Raw genomic sequence first — 15,106 nt, forward strand, 5'->3', positions numbered from 1 at the left:
TTAACTGATGAATGGCTTCATCAATATACATTTTTCTACTCATAAGCACAATATTGCCACCTTTATCAGCCGGGCAGATGATAGTGTTGAAATCTTCTGCCAAAGATCTTAAAAACATTCATTGTTTCAAAGTCAAATTCGGGTTTCATCTTCTCTTAAACCATGTCTTGTGTCTAAATTGTATGAGAAATGTAGATACCGGTTTAAAAGTTAAAGGTGCTCCTTGGTCATATATAATGCCCAGATCTTCTAAGATTTGATATAAATCTTTAGGGCACACCTGACTCATCTCATTATTTTCCAACTCAAATAGAGTTAGACGGGTATCTATATCACTAATACTTAGAACATCATAGGTCCCTACAATTTCTTGGGAAACCACTAACTTTTCTGATAAACTTAAATAAATCAATTTGAGTCTCAGGATAGTTGAAACATTCAATGGGACAAAAGGATAAACCTAAACACAAAGTTGATTTGTCACTAACCATCAATGTATGTATGTTTAGATAAGTTAATTATCTTTCTATTCACCATTTCTTTATCCATTATATTTCCACATTTGAGCTTCTTGTTGTTCTCCCTGTGTGTCCAGAATTAGTTGTTACTTTGTTTCCTATTTCTGAGTCTCTCTCACCTCTTGAAACTCTTCCCCGTCCTCTTCCTCTTCAGCCTGTTGCTCGACCGCTGTACTTTCGTGGTTCCCCCTTTAGATTTTTTACAGTCTGTCTGCCTTCGTGTAACAGGTGATATTCATCTAAAAAAGTCACTGGTTTACCACCCAAGTCAATACTCAATGTCTCATTATCTGTGGTGCTAGAGGTATTAGTCTCCCGTTCACTTCCTTGTTCACTTTGGGATGTGGATGGTTCAACACTTTTTTCTAAACTTGTGTTTACTGATTTACACAAATGGTCATATTTCCTACTAAAAGTCAGGATTCTACCACTCTCATAATCTCCCATTACTCTATGTAACTTCTGTTGTTTCCTTATTTTGATGTCATCTTCAAATATTTTTAGCTGTATAGTCATTGCCTCGAAGAATTGTTTAATGATCTCTTTCTTGATCTCAAATTTAAAATGTCTTTAATTTTCTTGATCTCCTGTAACATTACTTCTCTATCACACCAAGCATACTGGATCAATATTTCAAGCATGCATCTTGAACTTGTCGTTGAACTTTCAACCCATTCTTTCACCATCTCCGGATTGGGTGATTAATATGATGGAGCGGTATAAGTTCGTAAACATCTCAGGACCATCTCTTGATCAACAAAATTCTGTAAAGATGTTGCTTCCCACCATTTAGATATTTCGGTTTTACACCGGTTTTCCAATTTTTGTAATAATCTATTGAGATCATTGTTCTGCTCTTGATCTTACAAAGAAAGTCCCCCTTTCACAACAGTTCTCGCAAACAAAGCCTGCGCTACCCTTTTTCCCTTTCTCAATCAGTATCATCTTGCATCCTTCAAACAATTCTGTGTATCAAATGCTGGTGCAAATTATCATATAGTATAGGATATAACTCCCACACCCAAAAACTAATGCCCACTGCATTCCCGGAGTAAAATACTCAGTTCCCCTTGCAGCTCCAACACATAAAAAATCACTGCACAGTATAGAATTATTTTGTGATGCAGGAACCGCTGTCCCGGGATCCAGTGCATCCGGCCCAAGTGGTGACACTAGCACCATCAGCACCAAATACCACAGAAATGGAACCAGCACCTACCTTTCAGTCGAGATTGATGTAGTGAAATGTTTCCGATTGTAAGTTCAGCGGCTGTCACTGCTTCTCCATACGTTGTTTCTCCTGTTGTCGTGCAGTGCCGCCGTCATTTTCCACTAGATAATGGCGGCCGGCCAAGTCGAGCCCTCCATATATATATATAGTATTAAAAATAAGTGTTTAAATCAAAATATAAAACATATACTATTCCCACTCCAGTCTGTGCAACAGTAGGGAAAGTGTTAGAATTAGGAGGGGTTATTTTTACTATTCCCACTCCAGTCTGCTCTTCAGTAGAGAAAACATTGAACTTCTGAGGGGTTAAATTTAGTGTGCCCCATCCAGTCTAAGCAACAATACCTAAAGCGTTGGACTTCGAAGGGGTTAGATTTACTATTCCCTCTGCAGTCTGTGCAACAGTAAGGAAACTGTTGGACTCCAGAGGGGTAACATTTACTATCCCCATTCCAATCTGTGCAACATTTGGAAAAGCGTAGGACTAGGAATGCTTTAAAGATTTGACACACCATAGGATAACATTGATGCCGCAAATTGATCACACTCTTGCCCCAATCATAAGTTCCATGATATGTCGGAGACTGAAATGCTGAAGCTGGAATTATTGTTTCTACCCAATATTTCCACCTCAATATGATGCAATTTGGAGTTTGGATGTCTGGAATGGAGAGTGGCATGGCGGCCAGAATGTAGAATAACATGCGCACTTGGAATTATCAGGCTCTTTCCTCTATGTTTATTCCTGATATAGGCCCTCATCACGACTTCAGTGGTCTTTTCCAAAGACCACCGAAGCCTTCAGTGGCAAAATACCACCAGCTGGGTCATCTTAAGCCCGCCCTAATACGGCTGATCTCTGAATTTCACCTGAAATTGGGTGGAATTCCAAGACCAGTCGTGCTGGCAGTCGGCAGTTCAGAGGCGGTGCCACCACCGGTACTGCCACGCCAAAAAGAGACCGCACACTGTATTACAACCTGTAATATGGTGTGGCGGTGTCCAGATGGCAAGGCAATGCCGCCGGTGGAAGCGCCAGGACCCATCCCCGCCCGGATGACTTACTCGACAGAGAAAGTAAGTGGATCGTCTGGCAGGGAAGGGTGTGTGTGCGTGTGTGAGTGCGTGTGTAAATGTTGTGAATGTGGGGGAGAGGGTGTGTGTGTGTGTCTGTGCGTGTCTGCGTGTGTGGGTGAGTGTGTGAATGTCGTGAATGCGGGGGGAGTGGGGTGTTTGTGTGTGCATATCTGCGTATGTGAGTGTTTGTGGATGGGGTGGGGGTGAGTGAGTGTTTATGGATGGGGTGGGAGGTAAGTGAGTGTTTGTGGATGGGGTGGGGGTGAGTGAGTGTTTGTGGATGGGGTGGGAGGTAAGTGAGTGTTTGTGAGTGGGGTGGGGGTGAGTGAATGTTTGTGGATGGGGAGGGGGTGAGTGAGTGTTTGTGGATGTTGGAGGGGGTAAGTGCATGTGTGCAGGTGTAAGCGAATGAGTGTATGAGTGCAGTTAAGCGGATGGAAGGGGTGAGTGTGTGTATGTGTGTACATGTGTATGTAAGCAGACGGGAAGGGGAGGGAGGTGCAGTTATGTGTGAGTGGACGGGAGGGGGTGCGTGTATGTGTGAGTGAACAGTGAGAGCGGGTGAGTGCAAGTATGCAATGCAGGGGGTGAATGTATGTATGCGCTGGGGGATAGGGGAGTGAATGTATGTATGCAGTGCAGGGGATTGAATGTATGTATGCAGCGGAGGGGATAGGGGAGTGAATGTATGTATGCACTGGGGAGGGCGGAGGGAATGTGTGCGTGAGTGCGGTGTTTGTGTATGTATGTTAGTGTGAATGGGGGTATATGATGCAAGTGCTTTGGTGGGTGGGGGTGTGTTTGTTTGTGTGTAGGAGTATGTGAGTGCATGTGTGCAGGTACGTGGACGTGTGTGCGAGTGCATCCTGGCAGGTGTAAGTGAATGAGTGTATGAGTGCAGTTAAGCGGATGGAAGGGGTGAGTGTGTGCATGTGTGTACATGTGTATGTAAGCAGACGGGAGGGGAGGGAGGTGCAGTTATGTGTGAGTGGACGGGAGGGGGTGCGTGTATGTGTGAGTGAACAGTGAGAGCGGGTGAGTGCATGTATGCAATGCAGGGGGTGAATGTATGTATGCGCTGGGGGATAGGGGAGTGAATGTATGTATGCAGTGCAGGGGAGTGAATGTATGTATGCAGCGAAGGGGATAGGGGAGTGAATGTATGTATGCACTGGGGAGGGCGGAGGGAATGTGTGCGTGAGTGCGGTGTTTGTGTATGTATGTTAGTGTGAATGGGGGTATATGATGCAAGTGCTTTGGTGGGTGGGGGTGTGTTTGTTTGTGTGTAGGAGTATGTGAGTGCATGTGTGCAGGTAGGTGGACGTGTGTGTGAGTGCATCCTGGCGACAGGAATGCTAATTCCTGTCACCAGGGTTGAAGACCACCAGCTATTTCTATTGGTACGACTGGCAGAAAATGTTGGCGGTCTCCCACCTCATGATACCACTAGCGGTATCACACCATCCTCCGTGCTGGAGGTGCTCACCTCCAGCCTGGCGGAACACGGTAATATGGAGAGACGGGTGGAGGCTTGGCGGTTTGGCTTTGGCCAAACCACCAAACTCCTAATTTGGTGGTATTCACTGCCGCCGTTCGACGGTGACACCGCCACAGTGGCCCTGGCTGTCATGGACCACCAGGGTCGTAATGAGGGCCATAATTTATCATACGTCCTGAGCATTTTGGTATTGTGAGCGAAACTCCTTTCTGTAACGGATCCTATGTTGGGTGCAGTCCTTTTAGAATTATATATCTAATTTCTTTGAGTTGTCATCTGAGCTGTTGGTAACCCACTGGCAAAGGGGAAGAGGTCCCAAAGAGACCTCTTACTCTTTGAGAATGTAAATAATATTTTATATTATGGACCACTGCCTACTTTTAAGAATGAAATTGCAAAGTTTATTTTTTTCTTTTTAAATGTATCCCATTTTCTTTTGAGGAAAACCGACTGCAATAAAAAAAAAGATTTATTAAAAAGCAATCACAGACATAGTGGTCTGCTGAGCTCAGCTGGCCACCATCCCTGTGATGGCTATGATTCCTAATGAGTCACAAATTGCAGCCTACCTCATTAATATGCATATATAATTATTTTTATTCCAAGTTCAAAGTTTCCAAAATCGGTTACCATACATTCATTCAGTCATTCTTCAGTGGGAAGGTAGTCCATAATCTGATGAAAAATAAAAACAATAAAAAGTGTAGAAATAGAGCAATCCCTGGTGAAAATCATTCTGGCTTAAGTTGGTAAATGTACAATCAGTTCCTGCATAACACTGAAACTTTTTTAAGCACATTCTGTGGCACAGCGTAAATCTAGCACCCCTATCCAGTTAGCCACTGGGAATGCCTGGACAGTAGGAGACACTGAAGGTCTACATGATTTTCATGATTTAAAGTGTGGGGTTAAGATCTCGGATCCCATAGATTTATGTGGAAGTAGAAATGATGACCACATGATGAACAAGTCATTGGTATCTTAAACTCAATAGGGATCAGCCCTGATAAGCATAGTGAGAATGATTTTAAACCACAATCAAGGACTATGGGGGTCATTCCTACCCTGGCGGTCTATGACCGCCAGGGTAGGTGACGGAGGAAGCACCGCCAACAGGCTGGCTGTGCTTCCGGGGGCATTCTGACCGTGGCGGTAAAGCCACGGTCAGAAAAGGGAAAGCCGGCTTCCCGCTGCCCCAGGGAATCCTCCACGGCGGCGCAACTGCACCCGTCGCACCCCTTCCACTCCGCCGGCTCCATTCGGAGCCGGCATCCTCGTGGAAGGGGGTTTCCCGCTGGGCGGGCGGCCTTCTGGCGGTCGCCCGCCAGCCCTGCGGGAAACTCAGAATGACCGCCGCGGTCTTTTGACCGCAGTACGGTCTTCTGGCGGTTCCCGCTTGGCGGGCGGCGACCGCCGCCCGCCAATCTAGGAATGAGCCCCTATGTCCTCTATAATGTATGATATAATGAATATCTCTCAGAAAATTCCTGTTAATGAACTGAAACATTTAAGACACAAATGGGTTCAGTAAAATCTTACATGGCCACAGTTTAACACACTGAAGAAACTGAGCTGAGAGGAGGACATAGGGCCTGATTACTCACGGTGATGGTCAGACCTCCATGGGAACATGGTTTCCGACAGGCTGATGGTGGTCTGAGATGTACTCAGCCACAGCAAGGCTGAACTCAGTACTGCCCGGCTGATTACAATTCAGCTTTCTGCCAGCTTTTCTATGCCGATGACCCCGCCATGTAAAAGCTGGCAGAAAGCCAGTGCCGGGGGCCATAGGGAGACATGGTATGGGCAGTGCAGAGTCCCCCCTGCCCACCACCATCACTTTGCAGACAGTGCACATTCTGATGGTGCTGGTGTGCTACAAAATTGGCCTCGGCTCCCATAAAAGAGCTGTGACCAATATCGTAGCACCGTCCCCTCCAGTCAAACCGGTGGGAACGTATAATACAATGACCCTGCCGGTCAGTCCGGCGAGAACATCGTAATCCGCTTCGGGGGGATGCCACTGGTATGACGGTGGTGTCCTCCCCATGGCTTTGGCAGTCAACTTTTAGTCGTAATCAGGCCCTTAGTAATTAAACCCTCTACAAAGGGGTAATTTCATCATTTGGGCAAAAAAGGAAGGTCTACACCATCCAGGTGACCTCATGTGTGGCTCCATTAGTTCTGAGACAGTTGACCTGCATTCCCATAAGAAATTGGCACTTATATATAAGGATTTGTTTACGTTCAGACTAATTGGTTTATGCAAACACAATAGAATGTTGCTTAAAATATTGAATGTCTCTCTGACTGAAAATGCATTTCTATATAATGTATTACTGTACAAACAAATGTGTGGTACGGCGATGGGCATCTGCCCCCCATTTTGTGAACATGGGCTTGTGGATGGACCAGGTGTTCATCTATCCTCTGTATGAAACGTATATGCCAAAGGTAGCACTTTGACTACATTACACTAATGACCTGTTTCAGATTTGAAATGGGAGTGTGTATGACTTGTTGGACCTTCATGATCTACTGAACAAGAACAACACCAACTTATGTTCCTTGATATGTTACAACTACCCATTCAATTATTGGATTTAGATCTCACAATCAGGGACAGCAAGTTAGATATTTCCAAAAACAATAAGCGGTAATACACGCTATTAGTAGTCCATTTCAGTTCAGTAAACTTTATTCAGCTGAAACACAGCCATAAAAGTATACATCAACATGAAATAAATTAAAACGAACCCATTGTTCCATATTTACAAAAAATTACCCATATAATAAAACACAAATTCATCAAATTAAGCTAAAGTACAAGTGTATAATGTAGCAGTCTGGCCTGGTTTGTAGTCGGTACCTAAGGTACTTACACCTTATACCAGGTCCAGTTATCCCTTATTAGTGAAATGTAGTCAGTGTCTAGAAGCCAGGCTGTCTAGAGGTAGCTGTAGGCAGAGCAGCCAATGCTGAACTAGGAGTCAAGCAAAGCTCTTGCAATACCACTGTAGTCACACAATACTCACACGCATGAAGGAGAATACTCAGTGTTACCAAAAATAAAGGTACTTTATTTTAGTGACACAATGCCAAAATTACTTTGGAGACTATACTCCCTTAGGAGGTACGCAAATTACACAATATATACACCAGTAAACAAAAACAGGTCAGTAAATAGTCAGAAAATAGTGCAAACAGTGAAAATTACAATACGTTGTAATGGGCCTAGGGGAACACAGACCATAAAATAGTGGAATGCGAAAGTCGGTTTTCCACCTAGGCAAGTGTAGTGTGTAGAGGGGTGCTGGGAGTGTAAGAAAACACCAAAGGTAAGTAAAATACCAGAGCCCAGGAAAGCAGGAGTAAAACACAGCACGTTTCCTAAAACACACTAGAAGTCATGATAGAAGACAGTGCAAGAACCAGAAGTGACTGCAAGACAGCAATGAAAGGTTCATGGACCTGAAGAGCTGCGGAAGAAGGGGACCAAGTCCAAGAAGCACTGAAGAACAGAAGCCCCTGCTAACCCCGATGAAGGTGCAAAAGAAGAACCACCGGTGAGAAGACAAAGTTAGAATTGCACAGACAGATGCGGGTTCCTGGTTGGTGCAGAAGATGTCCCACACTGGATGGATGAATGCAGTCTGGTTTGCATCGCTGAATCCTGCCAACAAGCACTGGCACACGCAAAGCTCACAATTAGCGGAAAATAGCACTGCCCGGGTCCAGGAGGGACCTGGTGGCCTCTACCCAGGAGGGGGAGACAGAAGGGACTCTCTGCAACTCAGATAACCCTCAGAAGACCAGGCAGCATACACAGGAGTCCCACAGCATGGGGACAAAGAAGGTGCAAATGGAGGCCCACGCAGCACAACACAAAGGATTCCCATGCCGCCGAAGAACCACTCAGGAAGCCGTGCGTCGCAGGATGGAGTGCTGGGGGACTAAGCTGTGCATGAAGAACTTCTTGGAAGGTCGTACACAAGCCTTAGCAGCTGCAAGTCACGCTGTGCATGGGGATACTGTTTTGCATAGGGAGGCAAGCCCTTACCTCCACCAAAGTTGGACAGCTGGACGTTGGGACTGCCTGAATCACTTTAGTCCACCACCCGTGTAGCTGGATCCACGCCTGTCGTCTGGAGAGGGGACCCAAGCCACCTGTCATTGCTGCAGAGAGGTGCCTGCTGCAACAGGGAAGTGACTCTGTCACTCCATGGGAGATTCCGTCAGTTCTTCTGGTGCTGACTAAAGACAGGCAGTCCTCGGAGGATGCACGACCTGGAAACTGCTGCAGTTGCTGGCAGGGGCTGAAGATACAATGTTGCAGAAGTCGTCTTAGCTTCTTTGTTGCAGTTTTGTAGAGTTCCTGGAGCAGTCAGCGGTTGATCTGTCAGTAGAAAATGAAGTAAAGGATGCAGAGGATTCCTGCTGGAGTCTTGCAATCCGAATCTGAAGAAACACCCAGAGGAGAGACCCTAAATAGCCCTGAGAGGGGGTTGGTCACCTAACCAGGTAAGCACCTATCAGGGGGGGTCTCTGACGTCACCTGCTGGCACTGGCAACTCAGATGCTCCCAGAGTTCCCTGACCATCCTGAAAACAAGATGCAAGAGCCCAGGGACACTCTGGAGGAGCTCTGGGCGGTGATGGACAGGGGAGTGGTCACTCCCTTTTCCTTTGTCCAGTTTCACACCAGAGCAGGGACTGTGGGTCCCTGAACCGGTGTAGACTGGATTATGCAAGAAGGGAGCCATCTGTTTCCTTTAAAACATTTCCAGAGGCTCTGGGAGGATACCCCTCTTATGCCGGTGACACATATTTCCAAAGGGAGAGGGTGTAACACCCCTCTCCTAAAGGAAATGCATTGTTCTGCCTTCCTGGGATTGAGCTGCTCAACCCCCAGGAGGGGTTTGAGGTGGCAGCAGCTGGGGATGCAGTGAAAACCTCAGAAGACTGGTTTGGCAGTACTGGGGGTCCATGGTGGAGCCCCCAGGGTGTCTGGAATTGTAAACCAATACTAGAATCAGTATTGGGGTACAATTCCCAGTTGTTAGACACCTTACATGGCCATATTCAGAGTTGCCATTGTGAAGCTGTACTTAGGTATTGACCTATGTGCAGTGCTAAGTTAAAATGGCATCCCCATACTCACAAAGTCTGGGAAATTGGGCCTGGACAACATGGGGGCATCTCTGCTAGTGCAGGGGTGACCTCACACACAGGTACTTTGCACCGAACCTTCAGGGTCTTAAGGTTTGATATATAGGTGACTTATAAGTGCCCTGGTGCACTGAAAATGGATGTGAAATAGTGCATGCACTATTACACACAGGCTGCAATGGCAGTCCTGAAGAAGCCTTTGTATGGCCTCCTTATGGGTAGCAAAATAAATGCTTCAGTCCGTAAGGATCCCCTGGAAACCCAGTGCCCTGGGTACCTAGGTACCATATACTAGGTACTTATAAGGGGGTTCAGTATGCCAATTTGGAGTGAAATACTGGGTTACCAGTATGTAAGTACAAATTTGGAACCAGAGAGAGCATAAACACTGGAGTTTTGATTAGCAGGACTCCATTGACACAGTTAAGCATACTGACAAAAACACTGAAACAGACTTACAAGTAGGCCACAAACCATGGGCACAGGGGTCCTGGCTAGCAGGATCACTGTGACACAGTTAAAACACACTGACAAACTCTGACAAACAGGCCAAAAATGGGAGTAACCATGCTAGAAAGAGGCTTCTTTCTCACACATAAAACGATGTCTAGATTGCAGTTCTACCATAAAACAGAATAGACACAATTTAAAAGCAAGTAAGACATGTAGTAAACATCCAATTGACAGGATAAAGGTAAAAGACACAAAAGAATATTTTAAAATCCAACTTCCCCTAGAGTGCACAGCCATACGAAGAAATGAGCTTACACAGATACAGGTCTCATCATCTGGCAATTGTTGCAAATAATGGTAAGCCAGAAAGCAATGTCAAAAATTCCTACAACACAAAAGGGGTACTAAAAACTGTTTGTTGTAGATTTTATAAAAATCACAGAAAAAAAGTCACATCACTGAATGGGCATACTTTAGATTCAAGCTTACTCTGATACCATGTAGGGAAACAGGGGGAGTATTTGATTGTATCAGCTTTAAAACAAAATAACAACAAACGTTCTCAACTCCCACTGGTGTCCACAGGTAGCTGGGGAGGGGGAGTCCTCAAGATTAAAATTCAAATTACTCCCAACTGTTGGTTTCAAGGATTCTGTGTTGGCCCTATCTGCTTGCAACTGCAAAAGTAACAGTGCTTGCCCCTGCTTTCTGTCAGGAAGAGTTTGCAATACTGGGTCACTGAAGGCAGTATTTAAACCAATACCTGTTAAAGACTTTTTTTTACATAGGCTAACCAGGGAATGGAAAGGCCTCTATTACAGGCCAGGCAGTCAGTGACGATGCTCCTAGTAAGTGAGGCTTCATCCAGTTTAAAGATGGATAGCCACAGGAAGGGTGGACATGTACGAATAAGGTCACTGAGATATGTTAAACCGAACTAGTTGTGGTAAATGTAATGAGGCGTCGATACGGGAACAGTAATTTTTTCCTGCAGAATCAGTTTTCTTCCCTCTGCAAGGCCGTAGGCTCTACGATTCCCCAGATTCCAGCCCCATAACTTGCCATTGGCACACATTGGATGGAACCCAGTGGAGATGGAAGCCTCAAAGTGTACCCGCTGCTCTTAATAGCTTCATCCTACTCTGTGAGCTATGGGGGGGCCCAAGAACCTCTTGAATTAAATGTGACCCCCTAGCGGGAAGAAGTAATAGTGCCTGTGATCGAAGATAAATGTGTGCTTTTCATACTCCAATGCATTATAAAAGATTTAGCATAATTTGTTGATAAATCAAGGTGCACCATGAAATGTACAAAAGAATCAACTAATAATCGCAGGGCTTTGAGGGTGCGGGCTGTTAACACAGCATCAATCGCATAAAGTAATGTAAGGAGGGGTGCACCATTTATCCTGGGAACACCAGTGATACACTCAGGCCCTCATTATGAGGCTGGCAGTCCTCAGACCGCCAGCCTCGAGGTCGCAGTTGGACTGTGCCAAAGCAGCGGTCCGATCTCGATATTATGACCGTGGCGTTACCGCCACGTTTGGACCGCTGGCACTAACACTTTTCGGCTGCCTGATGGCCTGGCAGTGCCAGCGGTCCCAATCCACTAGGGCAGCGCAGCTCTGGGGATTACGACGTCTCTCTCCGCCGGCATTTACATTGTGGTTTCACCGCCATGTAAAGGCTGGTGGAGACGGGTTGCCGGGGGACCCAAGGGGCTTCCGCACTGCCCATTCACTTGGCATGGGCAGTGCGGGGGCCTCCCTGGACAGACCCATTGCGCAAGTCACTGTCTGCTTTGCAGACAGCGATTTGCGCAACAAATGCTGGTGCACCCGACACACAACAGCATAGCAGCCGACTCTGTTATGAGCTGGAGTCTATGTTGTTGTGCATTTCCTGCTGGGCCTGTGGGCGGGACCCAGCGGGAAACTCATAATAGGGGCTGTGGGAAGTCTGCCGCATAGGCAGTAACCCAACCACTAGAGTTTGGGGGGGCGGCCTTTTCCACCTGCCAAACTTATAATAAGGGCCTCAGTAAGCTGAGGACTAAGTTTATTTATATCTAGAATAAATAACAAAGGTGCAAGCATGCAACCCTGATGAACTCCCCGTTGAGTACTAAACTCTCTTAAAAGTTCCCCATTTTGACCAAACTTGACCCTGGCTTTATTGCCCATTTGTAAGGATACTAGCGAATGTACCAAAGTTGGATCCATCCCCATCTCAAAAAGGAGCTTTCACAGCTTGGACTGGTTCACACAGTCGAAAGCCATTGACAGGTCCATAAAAGCAAAGTATAGTGATGACTGCTTCAGCACTTTATACTTCCCAATAATTAAGTGCAAATTGAGACACTGCTCCACTGTACCTATTTCAATGAAGAAACCATATTGACAAACATTTTTAAAATGGTATAATTAACCCACTTCAGTATCCTGTTATATAAAACCCTGCCTTGAATCTTTGCTGCTATGTCAATCAATGATATAGGGCAGTAGCATTTTGGTGGGGATCGAACTTCTTTCTTAAAGATAGGGACACTGACCGAAGTGACCCAAGAGGCCGGTATTGTGGTGTGGGTTAAACTGTTAAATATGTCAGTCAGCAGTGGGACCCAGAAGTTCCAAATGCATTTAATCATGTTAATTGGAACCCCATCCAAACGCAGTGCTTTCCCTCCTTCACTCCCCTGAAAAGCAACAGTAACTTCCTGTAGAGAATTTGTAACAAATGAGGTAGGGTCTTTGTCTGCATTACCCCTCATAGTTAGCGTTTTTATCTGCATAAATCTGTGAAAAGTGGGTCACCCAGGCCTCACGGTCTACTTGACAACTGATAGACATAGTATTCTAGTTAATGGAACACAAAGGGCCTAATTATGAGTCTGGTGGTCAGTAGATCAGTGATCCCAAAGGGCTGACGATAGGTGCAGGTTGCAATCAGCCAGGGCGGCGCTGCACGCAGTGTCGCCCTGTTGATTACAACCTGGTTCTCCGCCAGCCTTGTCATGATGATTTCACCACCATCAAAAGGCTGGCAGAGAACAAGTGCAGGGGGGGGCAGGGGGGCCTCTGCACTTCCCATGCCTGTGGCAATGTAAACCATCAAGACCTATAGGATTAATGTCCCAGGTCCTCTCCATTAATATGATATCATATGTTTTGATAAATGACTGCCAGTATGGGAGCTGTGTCTTAGAACAGAGACCAGCAATGCTCCAACTAAGTATTTTTATCGATGAGCTACAAATGTGAGTTACTGAAGGTGCTGAGGTTTCCATAGGATCATCCCTCATAGGTGTGAGCTCAATTAACTGCGTGCGACCCACACACAGGGTCCATTGTACAGCAATCAAGGGGTAGGTAGATGCGAGTTCACTGTGCTGGGTTTATTAACCGTTTCTCTGTCATCACCCTTTTGCATGGCCAAACAGCTCTACCCCTTAGTTATACTTAACGCAGACATAGTCCCACACCTCCGTTGCTATGTATCATAGTTGTAGATCCCACAATGCCATTAGTGGGGCTTTTTTGTGAAGGGGGCACAGGGATACCCATGTTCCGGCCCTAAATGGTAGCAAGCGACAAATCCACTGTAGCACCCTCCCCCTGCTTTCCAATACAGAAAATGGAAATAGCAGAGGCTTCAATAATGTTCTTCTAAGAACAAGATGCAGTGTGAGAACTGAGCAAAGCTGCTATATGGGCTTCAAAGACAGCTAGGCGTTCCTTTAATGGGTTTAATTGGTAGTCATCCAGTGTCATTGAAATGTAACATTCCATATGGTGAACTTATCAGGTTAAAAACAATTTGTAATAACCCAAACATTTTGAACAGGCCAATAGGGATGCTTTACCAAGACTACAAATGAGGGGTTATTCCATGAGGTCCTGTGAATTGCCACAAGCTATATTGATATACTAAATATGGAGGATTTGATCAATGGATACAGACCCAATCACAATGTAGCACACCAGATTATTGCCATTGGATTAGTAGTTCCATTCACTGTCCAGTTACAGACCACTAGGGAGGTGTTTTCAAACCATTGGTCCATCTTAAATAATGATAACTTTATTGGACCACTGCTACCTAATACACCAAGAATGACTTTCAGCAAAGGTATTTACAACAGAGATATTTTTGGTGAGCAGTAATTTATTCTTAATAACAATCCATAATTCCTTAATTGCAAAAACAGTGGGATTTTTCATATATGGTCGAGGTTAGGCATACAAGAATAGTCAAAATGTTGCCCACTGTTTGTTTGCAACGAGCATGTCTTTAACAGTTTTTAACATATGAATCAAATTTTGTATTTTTTTGGTTTTTGCAGTGTATGAACCATAAAAATTTAAAACAAATCTTAAAAAGTAGGCTATTCCAAGGGAGAAACAATGTAAAACTACGTTTTTTTAAACTGCCCAGCAAAAACTTTGGGTGACCTTTGAAAAGTGTAAAACTTGGGATGTGCATAAGTTTTCCCAATTTTACAAGTGAATTTAAAACACTGATTATCTCTACTCTGAATTTAATGTCAACAATTGGCGAATGGCCATGCTAGAATAAAGATAAGGCACTATCTTTGGGGTTGAGGACCTACTCCTCAGTAGCACTTGATGTTTTGGGGGGAACCTTGTGCATCCCTTCACTGACACCACAAATGCAGTGTACACAAATTGGATGTACACTAAAGGCAAACTGGCAAACCAGAGCAAGGTGTTATAGACTCCTGAGCAGCTCAAGCGCAGCAAAATTGGATGTGGCTACTTAGCACTGGCACTCTAGTACTTCTGTGTATGAGTATGTGTATTTTGAATTTGATGTGGGTGCTTAGCACAGAACCTCTAACCATAGACTTGGGTGCTTAGGGCCAGTGCACTAAGGCCCATATTTATAATTTTTTATGCAGAACTTCGCAAACGCAGTTTTGCGTAAAAAAAGTTTACAGCTGGCTTGCGCCATTCCTGAAGACAACCTGTTGCCATATTTATAGAATGTTGCAACCCAGCAGTAAGGATCGGCTAGCATCAAAATAAAAAAAACTCTAACCAGGGGAGGGTGGCGGTAGGGGGAAATGGCGTTAGGGCACCAGAAATGATGCTAGGCTGGTTAATGCCAATATATATGGCATTAACCAGCCTAGCGCCATT

At 45.2% G+C, this 15,106-nt stretch overlaps 1 protein-coding gene across 1 annotated transcript in view; it reads left to right on the forward strand.

Annotated features, from left to right (window-relative positions):
* The window catches only part of LOC138283303 (regulator of G-protein signaling 19-like), a 155,967-nt gene that overhangs the window by 38,926 nt on the left and 101,935 nt on the right, over window positions 1-15,106 (forward strand). The window lies entirely within an intron of this gene.

This window comes from Pleurodeles waltl, chromosome 3_1 (assembly GCF_031143425.1).
Source record: "Pleurodeles waltl isolate 20211129_DDA chromosome 3_1, aPleWal1.hap1.20221129, whole genome shotgun sequence".
Classification (NCBI taxonomy): domain Eukaryota; kingdom Metazoa; phylum Chordata; class Amphibia; order Caudata; family Salamandridae; genus Pleurodeles; species Pleurodeles waltl.